We start from the raw sequence: 20,140 nt of genomic DNA, 5'->3' as shown, positions 1-20,140 counted from the left end.
CATTCGGAGGCTCTCTCTCTAAGCGTGCCATAGCAATTGATGTTTTCTGTCAAGGATTTTTTGTTTCTCTCTAGCAAGGAAAGAGGTAGTCAAGATCCCCTGTGTCAGTGAGCTGAACTAGGGCACTGATGTGAAAAGCAGACCCTTTCTGGTAGTTGTAACCCTCTGCAAGTCCTGGACCCTTGCAACTTAAACTTTCAGACCAGAAGCACTGAAGGGCCTGCTAGCTCTTGAGCCAGAGAAGCATGCCTCTTAGATTCAAGCACACTTGCTCGCTCAGCGCTCGATCAGGCGAGATTTATAGTAGTGGCTCATAGGCCTGAAACACTCACCTGGGAGACGCGGGGTGGCTGATTTCCCGGAATGTCCCTTGATGGGGAAATCACCTCCTTTCCCCAGCCTCATTTCAGAATTGTGTGCAAGTCGCAAGACAGTGTTCAGGGGTTCATGGGTACTGCCTACTCCCAGCTGCCTCTCTGTCTTCTTCATGTAAATTGCAAGTCACGAGGAGGCACCATTGCCAATATGCTCCGCCCACCTAACCAAGAAACCCAGTTTGAGCTTGTCTGCCTGTGTTGTTGCAGGGGCAGTGTCTTCTTTGCCCAAAAGGTGGCAGGAGAGACTCACTTCAAACGATAGAATCAACTGCTTAAGTAGAAACCAGCATGGTAGTTACTGTCATAAAGTGCAGCTCTAACAGAAGGTGTGCCTGAGATGCCCCTTCCAGTAATACACAGAATTTTGATTGAGGGCCCAGCCGATGGGTTGGTGGATTTCTCCTCACATGCCACAGCAGCTTCCAAAGATAGTGGTGTGAGGAGCTGGCTGTGCAAGCAGAGCAAGATTTAAGGGAAGAAAACACACCTGTTAGGAGTGGGATTTGAACCCACGCCTCCATGAAGAGACCAGAAGGCTCAGCTTCTCTGAAGATCAAGCTCTCTTGAGTCTGGCACCTTAGAAAACTCGGCCATCCTGACAGCCAAAACATTGTGCAGGTCTGACTCTTCAGTCTGCACTTGTTGATGCTGCTGCTTGCAATGTTCCTATCAAAGTCACAGCTTTAAAGGCCCCACAATATAACATGGCCAAGAAAAAAAAAAAAAACAGAACAAGAAACAAGGCACATGCACGACCACCGAGGGATGCAGATAACTTTTTATCGTCCTGCAATAGTAAAGCACATTTTACACAGGTCACAAGTTTTTAAAGGTCATTTCTGTCTAAGTGTGCATTGAGAGAGACTGAGGTTTTAGTGAGCAAACACAAAAGCTACTGCTGCCCAGTGTCAAACCGGGGACCTTTTGCGTGTGAGGCAAATGTGATAACCACTACACTACAGAAACAAGCTTGTTGGCTTGACTGAAGGAGCACAGTTCCTCTCATATGTTTGCCCGATTTCCTCTATACTTGATCAGCAGTTGCTCAGAATGCGAGGGGTAAGTGTGAAAATTGCAGCGGTGTCAGCCAGCATGCATACACTCAGACGTCCTGAAAAGTCACAGCTGCGGGCAGAGACAGACAAATATCTGATGCCTAAATGCCAGGAACGCAAGCCTGTGAAATCATCACACAGGGAGCACTGAGAGCAAGCAGGAAGGAAGCCAAGGCATTGTAATCCATTTTTCGCCTGAGGCAAAAAATATGTTTTGCGCAACAATGCTTCGAGTGGAATGAGAGATGTTGAGGGGTTGTGTATTTTGAGCAGGATTTGATTGTTTTCCGCTAAAATGGGCTCGTCCGGGATTTGAAGCCGGGACCTCTCGCACCCGAAGCGAGAATCATACCCGTAGACCAACGAGCCTGGGGACAGAAGCGCTACGGCTCCCACCCTGCTCCGAGGGTTGGTGGCAGAGAGTGGGAGACTACATCCCAAAGCAAGAAATGCCACATGGTGCTCTCTTCTGCAGTATGACTAGAGTCATTTGCATGGTCGTCATCGAACATGACATAAAAAGCCTCTATCCTTTAGACATTTTGTCCCAGATTTACAAGAAAATGACTGAGCGCGACGCTGTGCCAAATTTGCAAGCCCCACGCTCCGTCATTTTCAAAATGCAGGGAAGCGCCGTATTTAGTAGAATACAGCGCACACCTGTGCTTCCCCCTGCGCCAGCTCTAAATTAGCTGCTGAGCGCCAACGCAGCCGTTCTTGCACCATGGTACAAGGATGACTGCGTTGAGGGGGAAATTGTTTTTGTGCAGGAAGGGACACCTTCCTGGCCAAAAGAAAAATCTTCAATGGTGATTTGCTCTTACTTCTATGTGTGCTGCAGAATGCAGCACACATAGAAAGAGAAAAAACGAGGAGAAATGAAAACATTTCTCCTCAGTGCGCCACTCTAACGATACCCCTGGGATGGCGTTGGATTTTGGCGCTGACGCAGATTTACGACAACTCCTAAATCTGGAGCAGCATTAAAATGCTATGGTGTTGCTGTGGCACACTCACAGCAACACCCATTGCACGCCCCTTCCAGGGAAAGCGCTGAATGCTAAGGTGCCGTATTTACAAGGTGGTGTTAAGCCACAAAAAGTGGCTGAACTCCATCTTGTAAATACCGCGCAGTGCATAGTGCCACCGGGGCGTCACTAAAAGTGATGCTCCGTTGGCAATTGGGCCTTGTAAGTTTGGCACCTTATTTGCTCAAGGTGTGTGTTCTTGGTGAGGGCAGGAAAGCTATTTTCGCTCTCATACCTTCCTTCCTTGGCTGGCTTGAATGCGGTAGGCTCAGGCTTCAATGCAAAGGTCAAACAGTGAGCAACTGACTGACGTAAGCTGGCGCAACTCCTCTTGGTGAGCTGTGACAGATGCCCCAGGAGCGTAGTACCTCACGATGGTGAGGGATAGACACAGTCTCTTTTATCTCAGCTTGCCTGTCAGCTGAGTCAGGAAATGCAAATACTGGGAAAAAGCCCAGCGACTTGCTGAATTTGCTTGGCTTCGAACCAGGGACCTTTTGCATGTGAGGTGCGCATGATAACCACTACACTACACAAACAGACACACTTGCCGGCTTGCTTCATGTGGCTATGCATTGTACTGGAACCACCACACTATGGAAACAGACACACCTGCTTGCTTTATGTGGCTCTGCATTGGACTGGGATGCAAGGACTGAGGGCTAATGTTCATGACGCTCAAAGCTGAGCCTTCCGGAACACGATTTCTTGCCTTGGAAGAAAGGAACTGGCATCACTTTCATTCCAAGAGGTGATTTCAGAACTGGACCCGAAATTATCATGGAGAAGTACTGTGCATTTAATGTTCCTATGAGCACTGCTGCTCCAGCACAGCAAAGCAGTTGCAAAGAAATCTTGCATACCTTCATGATGCTGAACCGTCTCAACGCAGGTATAAAGCATGTATTGCATTGCAACATGACATCTTACAAGAGTGAAAAGCAGAAATACTCCTGTTTAAAACACAGACTGAACCTATAAAGGTAAGGGTTTGTCTGGGATTTGAACCAAGGTCCTCTCACACCCGAAGCGAGAATCATACCCCTATACCAACTAGACAGCTGCTGCAGAGGCATTTGAAACATCTTCTGAAGCGTCTTTCAGAAAAGCAGGGCCATTCGGAGGCTCTCTCTCTAAGCGTGCCAAAGCAATTGATGTTTTCTGTCAAGGATTTTTTGTTTGTCTCTAGCAAGGAAAGAGGTAGTCAAGATGCCCTGTGGCAGTGAGCTGAACTAGGGCACTGATGTGAAAAGCAGACCCTTTCTGGTAGTTGTAACCCTCTGCAAGTCCTGGACGCTTGCAACTTAGACTTTCAGACCAGAAGCACTGAAGGGCCTGCTAGCTCTTGAGCCAGAGAAGCATGCCTCTTGGATTCAAGCACACTTGCTCGATCAGGTGAGATTTATAGTAGTGGCTCATAGGCCTGAAGCATTCACCTGGGAGACGCGGGGTGGCTGATTTCCCGGAATGGCCCTTGATGGGGAAATCACCTCCTTTCCCCCGCCTCATTTCAGAATTGTGTGCAAGTCGCAAGACAGTGTTCAGGGGTTCATGGGTACTGCCTACTCCCAGCTGCCTCTCTGTCTTCTTCATGTAAATTGCAAGTCACGAGGAGGCACCATTGCCAATATGCTCCGCCCACCTAACCAAGAAACCCAGTTTGAGCTTGTCTGCCTGTGTTGTTGCAGGGGCAGTGTCTTCTTTGCCCAAAAGGTGGCAGGAGAGACTCACTTCAAACGATAGAATCAACTGCTTAAGTAGAAACCAGCATGGTAGTTACTGTCATAAAGTGCAGCTCTAACAGAAGGTGTGCCTGAGATGCCCCTTCCAGTAATACACAGAATTTTGATTGAGGGCCCAGCCGATGGGTTGGTGGATTTCTCCTCACATGCCACAGCAGCTTCCAAAGATAGTGGTGTGAGGAGCTGGCTGTGCAAGCAGAGCAAGATTTAAGGGAAGAAAACACACCTGTTAGGAGTGGGATTTGAAACCACGCCTCCATGAAGAGACCAGAAGGCTCAGCTTCACTGAAGATCAAGCTCTCTTGAGTCTGGCACCTTAGACCACTCGGCCATCCTGACAGCCAAAACATTGTGCAGGTCTGACTCTTCAGTCTGCACTTGTTGATGCTGCCGCTTGCAATGTTCCTATCAAAGTCACAGCTTTAAAGGCCCCACAATATAACATGGCCAAGAAAAAAAAAAAAAACAGAACAAGAAACAAGGCACATGCACGACCACCGAGGGATGCAGATAACTTTTTATCGTCCTGCAATAGTAAAGCACATTTTACACAGGTCACAAGTTTTTAAAGGTCATTTCTGTCTAAGTGTGCATTGAGAGAGACTGAGGTTTTAGTGAGCAAACACAAAAGCTACTGCTGCCCAGTGTCGAACCGGGGACCTTTTGCGTGTGAGGCAAATGTGATAACCACTACACTACAGAAACAAGCTTGTTGGCTTGACTGAAGGAGCACAGTTCCCCTCATATGTTTGCCCGATTTCCTCTATACTTGATCAGCAGTTACTCAGAATGCGAGGGGTAAGTGTGAAAATTGCAGCGGTGTCAGCCAGCATGCATACACTCAGACGTCCTGAAAAGTCACAGCTGCGGGCAGAGACAGACAAATATCTGATGCCTAAATGCCAGGAACGCAAGCCTGTGAAATCATCACACAGGGCGCACTGAGAGCAAGCAGGAAGGAAGCCAAAGCATTGTAATCCATTTTTCGCCTGAGGCAAAAAATATGTTTTGCGCAACAATGCTTCGAGTGGAATGAGAAATGTTGAGGGGTTGTGTATTTTGAGCAGGATTTGATTGTTTTCCGCTAAAATGGGCTCGTCCGGGATTTGAACCCGGGACCTCTCGCACCCGAAGCGAGAATCATACCCCTAGACCAACGAGCCTGGGCACAGAAGCGCTACGGCTCTCACCCTGCTCCGAGGGTTGGTGGCAGAGAGTGGGAGACTACATCCCAAAGCAAGAAACGCCACATGGTGCTCTCTTCTGCAGTATGACTAGAGTCATTTGCATGGTCGTCATCGAACATGACATAAAAAGCCTCTATCCTTTAGACATTTTGTCCCAGATTTACAAGAAAATGACTGAGCGCGGCGCTGTGCCAAATTTGCAAGCCCCACGCTCCGTCATTTTCAAAATGCAGGGAAGCGCCGTATTTAGTAGAATACAGCGCACCCCTGTGCTTCCCCCTCCGCCAGCTCTAAATTAGCTGCTGAGCGCCAACGCAGCCGTTCTTGCACCATGGTACAAGGATGACTGAGTTGAGAGGGAAATTGTTTTTGTGCAGGAAGGGACACCTTCCTGGCCAAAAGAAAAATCTTCAATGGTGATTTGCTCTTACTTCTATGTGTGCTGCAGAATTCAGCACACATTGAAAGAGAAAAAACGAGGAGAAATGAAAACATTTCTCCTCAGTGCGCCACTCTAACGATACCCCTGGGATGGCGTTGGATTTTGGCGCTGACGCAGATTTACGACAACTCCTAAATCTGGAGCAGCATTAAAATGCTATGGTGTTGCTGTGGCACACTCACAGCAACACCCATTGCACGCCCCTTCCAGGGAAAGCGCTGAATGCTAAGGTGCCGTATTTACAAGGTGGTGTTAAGCCACAAAAAGTGGCTGAACGCCATCTTGTAAATACCGCGCAGTGCATAGTGCCACCGGGGCGTCACTAAAAGTGATGCTCCGTTGGCGATTGGGCCTTGTAAGTCTGGCACCTTATTTGCTCAAGGTGTGTGTTCTTGGTGAGGGCAGGAAAGCTATTTTCGCTCTCATACCTTCCTTCCTTGGCTGGCTTGAATGCGGTAGGCTCAGGCTTCAATGCAAAGGTCAAACAGTGAGCAACTGACTGACGTAAGCTGGCGCAACTCCTCTTGGTGAGCTGTGACAGATGCCCCAGGAGCATAGTACCTCACAATGGTGAGGGATAGACACAGTCTCTTTTATCTCAGCTTGCCTGTCAGCTGAGTCAGGAAATGCAAATACTGGGAAAAAGCCCAGCGACTTGCTGTATTTGCTTGGCTTTGAACCAGGGACCTTTTGCATATGAGGTGCGCACGATAACCACTACACTACACAAACAGACACACTTGCCGGCTTGCTTCATGTGGCTATGCATTGTACTGGAACCACCACACTATGGAAACAGACACACCTACTTGCTTTATGTGGCTCTGCATTGGACTGGGATGCAAGGACTGAGGGCTAATGTTCATGACGCTCAAAGCTGAGCCTTCCGGAACACGATCTCTTGCCTTGGAAGAAAGGAACTGGCATCACTTTCATTCCAAGAGGTGATTTCAGAACTGGACCCGAAATTACCATGGAGAAGCACTGTGCATTTAATGTTCCTATGAGCACTGCTACTCCAGCACAGAAAAGCAGTTGCAAAGAAATCTCGCATACCTTCATGATGCTGAACCGTCTCAACGCAGGTATAAAGCATGTATTGCATTGCAACATGACATCTTACAAGAGTGAAAAGCAGAAATACTCCTGTTTAAAACACAGACTGAACCTATAAAGGTAAGGGTTTGTCTGGGATTTGAACCAAGGCCCTCTCACACCCGAAGCGAGAATCATACCCCTATACCAACTAGACTGCTGCTGCAGAGGCATTTGAAACATCTTCTGAAGCGTCTTTCAGAAAAGCAGGGCCATTCAGAGGCTCTCTCTCTAAGCGTGCCATAGCAATTGATGTTTTCTGTCAAGGATTTTTTGTTTGTCTCTAGCAAGGAAAGAGGTAGTCAAGATGCCCTGTGCCAGTGAGCTGAACTAGGGCACTGATGTGAAAAGCAGACCCTTTCTGGTAGTTGTAACCCTCTGCAAGTCCTGGATCCTTGCAACTTAGACTTTCAGACCAGAAGCACTGAAGGGCCTGCTAGCTCTTGAGCCAGAGAAGCATGCCTCTTGGATTCAAGCACACTTGCTCGCTCAGCGCTCGATCAGGCGAGATTTATAGTAGTGGCTCATAGGCCTGAAACACTCACCTGGGAGACGCGGGGTGGCTGATTTCCCGGAATGGCCCTTGATGGGGAAATCACCTCCTTTCCCCCGCCTCATTTCAGAATTGTGTGCAAGTCGCAAGACAGTGTTCAGGGGTTCATGGGTACTGCCTACTCCCAGCTGCCTCTCTGTCTTCTTCATGTAAATTGCAAGTCACGAGGAGGCACCATTGCCAATATACTCCACCCACCTAACCAAGAAACCCAGTTTGAGCTTGTCTGCCTGTGTTGTTGTAGGGGCAGTGTCTTCTTTGCCCAAAAGGTGGCAGGAGAGACTCACTTCAAACGATAGAATCAACTGCTTAAGTAGAAACCAGCATGGTAGGTACTGTCATAAAGTGCAGCTCTAACAGAAGGTGTGCCTGAGATGCCCCTTCCAGTAATACACAGAATTTTGATTGAGGGCCCAGCCGATGGGTTGGTGGATTTCTCCTCACATGCCACAGCAGCTTCCAAAGATAGTGGTGTGAGGAGCTGGCTGTGCAAGCAGAGCAAGATTTAAGGGAAGAAAACACACCTGTTAGGAGTGGGATTGGAACCCACGCCTCCATGAAGAGACCAGAAGGCTCAGCTTCACTGAAGATCAAGCTCTCTTGAGTCTGGCACCTTAGACCACTCGGCCATCCTGACAGCCAAAACATTGTGCAGGTCTGACTCTTCAGTCTGCACTTGTTGATGCTGCCGCTTGCAATGTTCCTATCAAAGTCACAGCTTTAAAGGCCCCACAATATAACATGGCCAAGAAAAAAAAAAAAACAGAACAAGAAACAAGGCACATGCACGACCACCGAGGGATGCAGATAACTTTTTATCGTCCTGCAATAGTAAAGCACATTTTACACAGGTCACAAGTTTTTAAAGGTCATTTCTGTCTAAGTGTGCATTGAGAGAGACTGAGGTTTTAGTGAGCAAACACAAAAGCTACTGCTGCCCAGTGTCGAACCGGGGACCTTTTGCGTGTGAGGCAAATGTGATAACCACTACACTACAGAAACAAGCTTGCTGGCTTGACTGAAGGAGCACAGTTCCTCTCATATGTTTGCCCGATTTCCTCTATACTTGATCAGCAGTTGCTCAGAATGCGAGGGGTAAGTGTGAAAATTGCAGCGGTGTCAGCCAGCATGCATACACTCAGACGTCCTGAAAAGTCACAGCTGCGGGCAGAGACAGACAAATATCTGATGCCTAAATGCCAGGAACGCAAGCCTGTGAAATCATCACACAGGGCGCAGTGAGAGCAAGCAGGAAGGAAGCCAAGACATTGTAATCCATTTTTCGCCTGAGGCAAAAAATATGTTTTGCGCAACAATGCTTCGAGTGGAATGAGAAATGTTGAGGGGTTGTGTATTTTGAGCAGGATTTGATTGTTTTCCGCTAAAATGGGCTCGTCCGGGATTTGAACCCGGGACCTCTCGCACCCGAAGCGAGAATCATACCCCTAGAATAACGAGCCTGGGGACAGAAGTGCTACGGCTCCCACCCTGCTCCGAGGGTTGGTGGCAGAGAGTGGGAGACTACATCCCAAAGCAAGAAACGCCACATGGTGCTCTCTTCTGCAGTATGACTAGAGTCATTTGCATGGTCGTCATCGAACATGACATAAAAAGCCTCTATCCTTTACACATTTTGTCCCAGATGTACAAGAAAATGACTGAGCGCGACGCTGTGCCAAATTTGCAAGCCCCACGCTCCGTCATTTTCAAAATGCAGGGAAGCGCCGTATTTAGTAGAATACAGCGCACCCCTGTGCTTCCCCCTGCGCCAGCTCTAAATTAGCTGCTGAGCGCCAACGCAGCCGTTCTTGCACCATGGTACAAGGATGACTGCGTTGAGGGGGAAATTGTTTTTGTGCAGGAAGGGACACCTTCCTGGCCAAAAGAAAAATCTTCAATGGTGATTTGCTCTTACTTCTATGTGTGCTGCAGAATGCAGTACACATAGAAAGAGAAAAAACGAGGAGAAATGAAAACATTTCTCCTCAGTGCGCCACTCTAACGATACCCCTGGGATGGCGTTGGATTTTGGCGCTGACGCAGTGTATTGCTACATACACTACGTGCATGCGGCAGCACTACGTGCAAGGTAAACAGTGGTGCAGAGTGTGGACCATTGGCCTCTGCTTTCATTGGCCTTCGCTTCCATTTTGGTTCACGACTCCATTTTGTCGAGTCTGGTTCGGTGCGTAAGGCACTGTTCTGTGTTTTTCCACAAGCTTCGGCAAGCTGAAGGGTGGGGTGTTTTTCTGCTCAACTTCGCTCCATCTGCCTGGTACGAAGGGCGCTATTTACATTCCACGAGCTATCAGTTAGAACAACAGGGGGATGCGCCTGTACACAAGGAGGAATGCAAGCTTCACCTTGGAGTCCTCTCCTGGGAACTTGGCCCGTTCTGAGGAGACGTCTCGAAGGGTGAACAAGGTACCGCCGATTGCACAATTTGTAAAGGAGGGGGTCTTTTTCTAGAAAAGACTCCTGGGCGTTAGTAAATACTATAAAAGTTGGGGGCCTGGATGGGCTGGTTTAGGAACTCTCTTCTGGGTTGGACGCAACGCCAGGAGGACTGATTGTCCCGAACAGAGGCTCCCTGTGTCAGCTGATTTGGGTTCCCCAGCTTTGTGTACGGCGGAGGGATGCAGACGCTCTTTTCGGTGAAGCTTTTCAATTTATTAAGTGTATTGTGTGTGCGCGCGTAATGTGTACTTATTCTTGCAGTCATTTTCATGCTATTGAGCATTGAAGTATATTGTGTGTGCGCGCGTAATATGCACTTACTCTTGCAGTCATTTTCATGCTATTGAGCATTGAGGTATATTGTGTGTGCTCGTATTATATGCACTTACTCTTGCAATTATTCACAGAGTGCTTATATCTTTATCATTATTCTCATGTTATTCTCCTGATGTATATATATATATATTAGTGTGGTTTAGTTTTGCTAGCTGAGAACTTGCCCCTTAAATAAACTTGATTATTCTACTTACGAAGGTGTTTGAGAGTGATTGCTTTACATTGTGCCTTAAAATATCCTGAAGTGCATAGTTTTGATATTCTGAAGAGTAAAGCAGCACAAATTGGCGTAGTCGTTTGCAGGATTCAAAAAAAAAAAAAAGGGAAAATGCTTAATAAGATCAAAGCGAGCTCAAAAGCAGGTTCTCAGGTAGCAAATCCAGACATAGAGATACCGGGGTGGGAAATCGCTCCGTATAAACTATTAGCTCAGGAATGGTCACGTTGTGCTGGTTTGTGTGAAAATTGGAATGCGTGTATGTTAAATGTGGAACCTGAAGATCTTCTCATTTGTTTACGGAAAGTTTCGATTGACAAGGGAAGGGAGGTTTGTGCGTTGGGGAGGCGAGGCTGGATCTTGCTTTCTGCGTACCGAAAGTTGTATGAAAAATGTTTACAGTTACAAAAAGATCACGAGCAGCTGGAGAAGGAGTTAGTGGAAGCCCGAAATTCCTCTACCATGCTAGCTTGTCAAAATAAATTATTAAGTGATAAGTTGGAAATGTACCAACTGGTTGCAGAGAGAACGGCTGTTAGCGTAGCTAAATATAAACACAAGAAACGAAGAGGGAAAGTTAATAAAAAGAAGGTGCATTTAGCTATCTCTCAGGCAGGATTAGCCTTTGACCCTGAATTTTGGGATGGAAACATCTGGGATACATCTGATTTTTCAGATGGGTCCGGGGGCGATGACTGCCAAGATGTTAGACAGGAGAAGACAGAGCGCAGGAATGTTGTCCGTGCGCAGCCCATATATCGGCGAAAGTTACAGCATAGCCCAGCTAATCCTGGAGGGGTGATGTTGGATGCCCTGGAGGATTATACACAGCAAGAACTAAGTGATGTGATAGACAGATTTCGACAGAGGTCTGGGGAAACATTGCTTACGTGGTTGGTGCGGGTGCACGATATGGGGGGCCAGGGGGTCCAATTGGATCACGGCGACGCCCCGAGGCTTTGTATGTTAAGTACAGACCCGGTTATTCAAAATGAGTTTAGAACCTATCCAGGGAATGGTCCCATGACCAATTTGTTAGAGCTAGCGGCGCAAGGGTGTGCTCAGAAGTATCCGACAGAGTCAGACTGGCCGCCTAATGATAAACCTTGGTATACTTTGAGAGATGCAGTACAGAGATTGAAGGAAGAAGGGATGAAAACAGCTATCTTTATGGGTAATGCCCATGATTTGATGAATGGAATTTTAAGTGTGTCTGTGCGAAACCGGCTGATTAGGGCTGCTCCTCCTGCATATAAGCATGTCATCATGACTTTGTTAATTAATCAGACAGGTAACCCATTGTCTCAGGTGGTAGAAGCGGTGCGTGAGTTAAGTGATTTAGGAGAATGGGCTAAGCCAGAGAGGAATTCACGGTCTGAGAATCGTACTGATAACAACAGGGTGACAAGGCGAGACATGTTTCAGGCCTTGATGCGAGATGGGGTGACCAGGAATGAAATTGATGGGATAAGCACCAAGGACATGTGGGAAATGTACCGCAAACGCGGTTTGGATAAAAAAGAGGGGAGTAGGAAAGGGAACAAGAAGGATAACAAGGTGGTGAACCAGAGAAAAGCAGGAGGGGAGGAGCGTGAGAGTGAAAAGGGGGAGAGAGGGAGAAAACCCCACAGTAGAGAGAGATCCCCAGAGGACGGAAATTGGGAGGAAGAGCACCGAAGCGCAGAGGGAACCCGGAGCAGGGAGAGAGACCGGGAACTGACAGGTTCTGGGAAAACTCGAGGAAGAGAGTGGGAGAGGGAGCTGGTAAGCTCAGAGAGGTTGCGAAGCAGAGACAGGGAGGAGGAGTTCCCTGAGAATTACCGCAAACTGTATCCAGATTTGACTTGGGCAGACTCTGATGTGCGCAGAGTGAAAATAGATTAGGAAACAGGCCAAACTCCGGTGCAGGGATGGGCTCGCAAAGATAACAGACCTCATGTCAAAGTAGAAATTTATTGGAAACGTGGAAATGTTCAAAAAGTTCGAGCCCTCGTTGACACCGGAGCGGAGGCCACCTTGATTCATGGCAATCCAAGAAAATTCAGGGGACAGTACTTTACCATTACGGGATTGGGCGGAAAAGAAACCCCGGCAGTGCAGATAGTGGTTCCCATGAAAATAGGGGCACTTCCAAAGAGAGAATACACTGTCCTGATTGTGCCCATTCCCGAATACATTATTGGAATTGACATTTTGAAAGGGATGACCCTACATTTGGAAGATGGATGTTATCAATTTGGTTCCAAAAGATTTATATCAATAGCCGCCGCAAGGGTGGGGCTGTTGAAGATTCCTCCGGTAACACTTCCCCAAGCTACTAAAGTGATTCAAATGAAACAGTACAGAATACCGGGAGGACATGAGGAGATTAGCCAGACTATACATGATTTACTAGAGGCCGGGGTAATAGTTCCCATCACCACTGCGTGGAATAATGCCCTCTGGCCTGTTCGTAAAAGTGATAACAGTTGGAGGATTTGCATTGATTATCGCCAATTGAATAAACATACACCTCCTCTGACTGCAGCGGTCCCAGACACCATTACCTTGATTGAGAACATACAGAAACACAGTGGGACTTGGTATGCAACCATTGACATTGCCAATGCCTTCTTTACGATACCAATAGCTACTGAGAGCCAGCCTCAGCTGGCATTCCAATGGGCGGGGCGTCAGTACACCTTCTGTAGATTACCCATGGGGTATTTACATAGCCCCACTATCTGCCACCGGCTGGTGGCAGAGCATTTGGATGAAGTACCAGTGGTTCCTGGAGTACAAATTTCCCACTATATAGATGACGTGATGATGCAGGGAGAGACGCAAGAACAGGTGCAAATTCAGCTAGACAGGGTGGTGGAACATTTGCAGAATCAAGGGTGGGAGATTAACCCCGAGAAAGTGCAGGGACCGTCTCAGAGCGTGAAATTTTTGGGCATTCAGTGGAATCAGGGACACAGAGAAGTGTTGCCAAAAGTGAAACAAAAGATTAAGGAATTCGCAGTACCGCGAAATCGGAAGGAAGCCCAGAGTTTTATAGGACTATTCGGGTATTGGAGACAACATATACCCCATTTGTCTCAGATTTTGGCCCCATTGTACAAAGTTACACGAACGAAAAATGCGTTTGAATGGGGAGAGCAGGAGCAGCGCGCGTTTGAATTGGCGAAAGACGCCATTCAGCATGCTTTGGATTTGTGGCCGATTCGAGAGGGAGACATTGAATTGAATGTGACAGTCCACGGGCAGTATGCCAATTGGAGTTTATGGCAAAAACAAGGAAGAAAGAGGGTGCCCCTGGGATTTTGGACAAAGAAGTTACCTGAGGCAGGAGAGCGGTATACTCCCTTTGAGAAGCAGCTGCTGGCCTGCTATTGGGCCCTGGTTGATACTGAGCAAATTACACTGGGACACAATGTGATTTTAAGGCCTGAAATTCCCATCATGCAGTGGGTGATGAGTTCCCCAAAAACTCATAGAATTGGACATGCGCAAGAAGCCAGCATTATAAAATGGAAATGGTATGTCCAGGACAGGGCACGAGCGGGTCCAAAAGGGACCGCCGTTTTGCATGAGCAGGTAGCGCAGAATTCCGAAATGTTGCGTGATGTACCTTCAGTGTGTGAATCCCCAGTAGGGTGGGGCCAGCCGTTCGCAGACTTGTCTGCAGATGACAAAAAACATGTGTGGTTCACAGATGGTTCAGCAAAATATGTTGGAGCGAAAAGGCACTGGAAGGCAGTGTCCTATAATCCTGTTATCAAGAAGCTTTTGACAACTACAGGACAGGGAAAAAGTAGCCAGTATGCAGAGCTTTATGCCGTGTATCAGGCTTTAAAACAGGAGCTACCCGGAAAATGTCACATTTATACAGATTCCTGGTCTACCGCCAATGGGTTAGCCACTTGGCTTCCCACGTGGCATGCACATCAGTACAAAATCCATAACAAAGAGGTATGGGGGAAGGAGTTATGGCAGGAGATCTGGGAAATGTTACCTCAAAGCACCGTGACTGTCTATCATGTGGACGCTCACTGTCCAACTGATTCATTAGACCGATGGTTCAATTGTCTTGCAGACGATCGAGCCAAGATTCAAGAGGCTGAAGTGGAGGCGCAGAGTTCTGATTTGGTGGGAATGGCTAAATGGGCACACCAGAAATGCGGACATCTTGGAGAAAAGGCTACTCACAGGTGGGCTGAGATTAGAGGGATGCATCTTCCCCTAGATTTGATTAAAACAGCGATCATTGAATGTCTCATTTGTCAGCATGCACAGCACAGACCGGTCCCACAGGTGGTGAGAGGCCAGCTAGGTAGAGGTAAATTGCCAGGACAGATTTGGCAGATTGATTACATTGGACCAATGCCAGTGAGCAGAGGGTGTCAGTATGCCTGCACCGTGGTAGACACTTACTCTGGTTATCTCATAGCCTTTCCCTGCAAGCGCGCAACTCAACAGAGCACCCTGAAAACACTAGATCTGTTGATTCTGTACTATGGAGTGCCACTCCAGATTCAAAGTGATAACGCCAGCCACTTCAAGGGCAGACTAGTGCAGGACTATTGTGCACAACGCAATATTGAGTGGATTTTTCACATACCTTACTACCCACAAGCAGCGGGACTGATTGAGAGAATGAATGGGTTGCTGAAAGAACAATTGCGTAAACTGAATGATGGGACACTGAAGGGGTGGAGGGATAATTTGTATGATGCTTTGCAAATTTTGAACAACCGACCCCTTACAAATGCTGAGACACCTCTCATGAGAATGCTCACACCTGCTTTACAGATTAATCCGTTTACAACGAGCAATACCATTGTGTATTGGGAAACAGCTCCAGGAGCTTTGGCCCCATATCGAGCTACACCAGAATCTGCAGGACTTGACTTACATGCTTTACACATGCATCGATTGAAACCTAGAGACATCACTCTGATTGAAACTGGGGTGGGAATTCAGATTCCCCCTGAGCATTACGGTCTGATCGCCCCTCGATCTGGGCTTGCCTTGAGGGGCATCCAAGTTTTAGGAGGCGTGATAGATGCAGACTACCAAGGCGAGTTGAAAGTCATTCTCTTGAACAGTGGTGACACAGACCTAGTGGTGCAACCTGGTGATCGCGTAGCCCAAATTGTCATTATGCCGGTTTATGGAGGTGTTGTTAAGAAGGGGAGCGCCCCAGCTCTTCTCACTGTGAGAGGCAAAGGAGGGTTCGGATCTACTGACAAGAACCCAGGGGCCAAAGTGTGGATTGAATCCCCAAATAACCCTCCTCAACCCGCTGATGTCATCGCCACTGGACCAGACAATGTCCTGGTAGTTATGCGACCTGGTCAAGACAAATGGGAACATGTTCCAGCTGACAAATGCTATCTGCGAGAATGATAATACGTGTTTGTCCTTTGTTCTTTTCAGATCATCCTGTGGAGTGCCTGTGCCATGAGTGTGGTGTATGGAGCCCGTTCGGGAGACTCCACCGGGGAGCGGGAGGGGCTCATAGCCCAAACATTCAACCGTCAGCCGCAGATGCCAACGCTGCTGCATCAACCGAACAATGTTTGGATTCATCTAGCGCAGGAAGTGCTGAATATATCTCACTTCTGTATGAGTAACATGCAAAGCGTTCAAGATTTGATTACCACTTGTCTAGTGGCAGTGCCCACTCCTGCTGCTGTATTATTACACATCTTTAACAATACAAACCAGGATGGAATGGTGGATGTGAGTGACGTTCGCTCCCATCTGTCACTCTATGAGTACTGCTGTCATTGCCCGGAGGTGGGCAGGCGGTTGTGGAGGAACATGACATCTATACTCACGTTTAACATCTCAAATGGGCATGTGTGTTATTCATTGACCTGTGATCCTATGAAAATAGGTAAATGTGCTCAGCTCAAATTGGAGAAAAGAGACACAAACTTAACTGCTGCACAACGGACGTTGTGCCACTCACGGACTGACCTAACCTGTTTGAATGTAAATAATTCAATGTTTTGCCAACATGTGGTGCCTGCTGCCAGCCACATTCAAAATGTTAAGTTGCCTAAAGGTTGGCTCTTTTCTTGTGGTAATCTTTCTTTTACTTATATTCCAGCCAATCTAACCGGAGGGCCTTGTGCCTGGTCACGCTTAGGCTTTCTCATGTTTCCCATGGATACTGCTCTACACCCTCGCTATACCAGAGACACTATTCAATTACCTACGGACTGTGATTCTGAAATTTCATTGCTGTCCAAAACAGAATATGTTAGTTTAGCTAGTTCTATCGTAGGGGTGCCAGGACTTGCAGTATATAATACCAGAGTTATTAATAAACTTGCATGTTTAGTAGTCAAGAATATTAACTATACATCAGCTGCCTTAGCTGAGCTGTTATTAGATGTACAGGGAATTAGAAGAGCTGCTTTGCAGAATCGCGCTGCTATTGATTATTTACTGCTTAAACACAACCATGGCTGCAGTGATTTTGAAGGATTATGTTGCTTCAATTTATCCGACCACTCCATATCAATCAACTCCCACATAGAGGTCCTGCATAAGTTGGTGAAGGGGGTGCAGCAGGATGTTGACAAGGGGTGGTGGGATTGGGCTTTTGGATGGCTGCCTAATTTAGGCCAACTGCGTTATATCTTTGGTGTAATCATTATCATAACAGTTATTTTAATTTCATTATGTTGTTGTATTCAGTGTGTGCCTAATCTTCTATCTCAGTTTCGCCCAAGAGCATTGCCATTTCAGCTTATAGGATATACTTAGTTGTAAGTTGGCCAAATGGTCCAAGGGTGGAGATGTATTGCTACATACACTACGTGCATGCAGCAGCACTACGTGCAAGGTAAACAGTGGTGCAGAGTGTGGACCATTGGCCTCTGCTTTCATTGGCCTTCGCTTCCATTTTGGTTCACGACTCCATTTTGTCGAGTCTGGTTCGGTGCGTAAGGCACTGTTCTGTGTTTTTCCACAAGCTTCGGCAAGCTGAAGGGTGGGGTGTTTTTCTGCTCAACTTCGCTCCATCTGCCTGGTACGAAGGGCGCTATTTACATTCCACGAGCTATCAGTTAGAACAACAGGGGGATGCGCCTGTACACAAGGAGGAATGCAAGCTTCACCTTGGAGTCCTCTCCTGGGAACTTGGCCCGTTCTGAGGAGACGTCTCGAAGGGTGAACAAGGTACCGCCGATTGCACAATTTGTAAAGGAGGGGGTCTTTTTCTAGAAAAGACTCCTGGGCGTTAGTAAATACTATAAAAGTTGGGGGCCTGGATGGGCTGGTTTAGGAACTCTCTTCTGGGTTGGACGCAACGCCAGGAGGACTGATTGTCCCGAACAGAGGCTCCCTGTGTCAGCTGATTTGGGTTCCCCAGCTTTGTGTACGGCGGAGGGATGCAGACGCTCTTTTCGGTGAAGCTTTTCAATTTATTAAGTGTATTGTGTGTGCGCGCGTAATGTGTACTTATTCTTGCAGTCATTTTCATGCTATTGAGCATTGAAGTATATTGTGTGTGCGCGCGTAATATGCACTTACTCTTGCAGTCATTTTCATGCTATTGAGCATTGAGGTATATTGTGTGTGCTCGTATTATATGCACTTACTCTTGCAATTATTCACAGAGTGCTTATATCTTTATCATTATTCTCATGTTATTCTCCTGATGTATATATATATATATTAGTGTGGTTTAGTTTTGCTAGCTGAGAACTTGCCCCTTAAATAAACTTGATTATTCTACTTACGAAGGTGTTTGAGAGTGATTGCTTTACATTGTGCCTTAAAATATCCTGAAGTGCATAGTTTTGATATTCTGAAGAGTAAAGCAGCACACGCAGATTTACGACAACTCCTAAATCTGGAGCAGCATTAAAATGCTATGGTGTTGCTGTGGCACACTCACAGCAACACCCATTGCACACCCCTTCCAGGGAAAGCGCTGAATGCTAAGGTGCCGTATTTACAAGGTGGTGTTAAGCCACAAAAAGTGGCTGAACGCCATCTTGTAAATACCGCGCAGTGCATAGTGCCACCGGGGCGTCACTAAAAGTGATGCTTCATTGGCGATTGGGCCTTGTAAGTCTGGCACCTTATTTGCTCAAGGTGTATGTTCTTGGTGAGGGCAGGAAAGCTATTTTCGCTCTCATACCTTCCTTCCTTGGCTGGCTTGAATGCGGTAGGGTCAGGCTTCAATGCAAAGGTCAAACAGTGAGCAACTGACTGACGTAAGCTGGCGCAACTCCTCTTGGTGAGCTGTGACAGATGCCCCAGGAGCATAGTACCTCACGATGGTGAGGGATAGACACAGTCTCTTTTATCTCAGCTTGCCTGTCAGCTGAGTCAGGAAATGCAAATGCTGGGAAAAAGCCCAGCGACTTGCTGTATTTGCTTGGCTTCGAACCAGGGACCTTTTACATGTGAGGTGCGCATGATAACCACTACACTACACAAACAGACACACTTGCCGGCTTGCTTCATGTGGCTATGCATTGTACTGGAACCACCACACTATGGAAACAGACACACCTGCTTGCTTTATGTGGCTCTGCATTGGACTGGGATGCAAGGACTGAGGGCTAATGTTCATGACGCTCAAAGCTGAGCCTTCCGGAACACGATCTCTTGCCTTGGAAGAAAGGAACTGGCATCACTTTCATTCCAAGAGGTGATTTCAGAACTGGACCCGAAATTACCATGGAGAAGCACTGTGCATTTAATGTTCCTATGAGCACTGCTGCTCCAGCACAGAAAAGCAGTTGCAAAGAAATCTCGCATACCTTCATGATGCTGAACCGTCTCAACGCAGGTATAAAGCATGTATTGCATTGCAACATGACATCTTACAAGAGTGAAAAGCAGAAATACTCCTGTTTAAAACACAGACTGAACCTATAAAGTTAAGGGTTTGTCTGGGATTTGAAGCAAGGTCCTCTCACACCCGAAGCGAGAATCATACCCCTATACCAACTAGACTGCTGCTGCAGAGGCATTTGAAACATCTTCTGAAGCGTCTTTCAGAAAAGCAGGGCCATTCGGAGGCTCTCTCTCTAAGCGTGCCATAGCAATTGATGTTTTCTGTCAAGGATTTTTTGTTTCTCTCTAGCAAGGAAAGAGGTAGTCAAGATGCCCTGTGTCAGTGAGCTGAACTAGGGCACTGATGTGAAAAGCAGACCCTTTCTGGTAGTTGTAACCCTCTGCAAGTCCTGGACCCTTGCAACTTAGACTTTCAGACCAGAAGCACTGAAGGGCCTGCTAGCTCTTGAGCCAGAGAAGCATGCCTCTTGGATTCAAGCACACTTGCTCGCTCAGCGCTCGATCAGGCGAGATTTATAGTAGTGGCTCATAGGCCTGAAACACTCACCTGGGAGACGCGGGGTGGCTGATTTCCCGGAATGGCCCTTGATGGGGAAATCACCTCCTTTCCCCCGCCTCATTTCAGAATTGTGTGCAAGTCGCAAGACAGTGTTCAGGGGTTCATGGGTACTGCCTACTCCCAGCTGCCTCTCTGTCTTCTTCATGTAAATTGCAAGTCACGAGGAGGCACCATTGCCAATATGCTCCGCCCACCTAACCAAGAAACCCAGTTTGAGCTTGTCTGCCTGTGTTGTTGCAGGGGCAGTGTCTTCTTTGCCCAAAAGGTGGCAGGAGAGACTCACT

General features: G+C 47.3%; 2 non-coding genes across 2 annotated transcripts; both read right to left on the bottom strand.

Moving 5' to 3' along the window:
- Positions 1–5,293: 5,293 nt before the first annotated feature.
- On the bottom strand, positions 5,294–5,365 carry TRNAP-CGG (transfer RNA proline (anticodon CGG)). The gene has a single exon. It is a non-coding gene; the product is annotated as a tRNA-Pro (tRNA).
- A 3,502-nt stretch (positions 5,366–8,867) lies between these two features.
- Positions 8,868–8,939, bottom strand: TRNAP-CGG (transfer RNA proline (anticodon CGG)). The gene has a single exon. It is a non-coding gene; the product is annotated as a tRNA-Pro (tRNA).
- Positions 8,940–20,140: the final 11,201 nt, after the last annotated feature.

Source organism: Pleurodeles waltl, unplaced genomic scaffold (assembly GCF_031143425.1).
Source record: "Pleurodeles waltl isolate 20211129_DDA unplaced genomic scaffold, aPleWal1.hap1.20221129 scaffold_91, whole genome shotgun sequence".
NCBI lineage: Eukaryota > Metazoa > Chordata > Amphibia > Caudata > Salamandridae > Pleurodeles > Pleurodeles waltl.
This window is presented reverse-complemented; position numbering and strand designations above follow the sequence as displayed.